At 37.8% G+C, this 768-nt stretch overlaps 1 non-coding gene across 1 annotated transcript; it reads right to left on the bottom strand.

Annotated features, from left to right (window-relative positions):
- Nucleotides 1–677: 677 nt before the first annotated feature.
- On the bottom strand, nucleotides 678–768 carry Trnam-cau. Its single transcript is given in 2 exon segments — nucleotides 678–713; nucleotides 732–768. It is a non-coding gene; the product is annotated as a tRNA-Met (tRNA).

The following is a 768-nucleotide window of genomic DNA, read 5'->3' as shown; positions in this document are numbered from 1 at the left end:
AGTATGAGACTGACACGCTACTTACTGCGCTACAAAGGCAAAATATTTATTCTTAGTATTAATTAATATGGAGTTAAGTGCTATCAGACATTTTCGTAGAAAAACTCCGTTTCCGAAAGCAATATTTTGAAACATAACTAAGTTCAGCTTGATCATTTCATGCCGTGAGATTTTACCCTATTGCAACTTCATTTGATTAACGAAAAACCTGAGATGGTGACAAATTGTCAGTAAGTTGTCGGTATCAATGACTACCAGATTTGTTCAAAAGGATAACCTTGAATTATTTGCAAGGTTACATAGCGTGAAATGTGTTGAAAAGTTTAACGACTCCTTCTGAATAACCTATTTGCTTCGGGTAATGATATTTATCAAATTGCGTGCAGAACTAAGGGGCTACTAAAGTTTTTCAAATGGATGACCTTCACCCATACTCAAAGTAAAAGTGGGAAAAATGTTTAAAAGTTGTGACAAGTTCCGCTGAAAAACAAAAAGGCCCAGGGAGATGGTCTTTGGCCAGCAGCATGCGGGGATGAAGGACTACCAGGGTTGTTCAAATATATGACCTTTACCAGTATTTAAAATAATAGTGATCAAATATGTCAACACTTTTAATGACTTCTTTTGGAAATCAAAAAGGCCCGGAAATAGAGTTGAGGATAGAATAAAAAATATAATGCCCCGGGTGGGGATCGAACTCACGACCTTCAGATCGCTCTGTGTTATGTGATTATGAGACTGACGCGCTACCTACTGCGCTACCAAGGC

The sequence above is a fragment of the Mizuhopecten yessoensis genome, unplaced genomic scaffold (genome assembly GCF_002113885.1).
Source record: "Mizuhopecten yessoensis strain PY_sf001 unplaced genomic scaffold, ASM211388v2 scaffold715545, whole genome shotgun sequence".
Taxonomy (NCBI): domain Eukaryota; kingdom Metazoa; phylum Mollusca; class Bivalvia; order Pectinida; family Pectinidae; genus Mizuhopecten; species Mizuhopecten yessoensis.
Note: the sequence above shows the minus strand (reverse complement) of the source record. Positions and strands in the feature narration are given on the sequence as shown.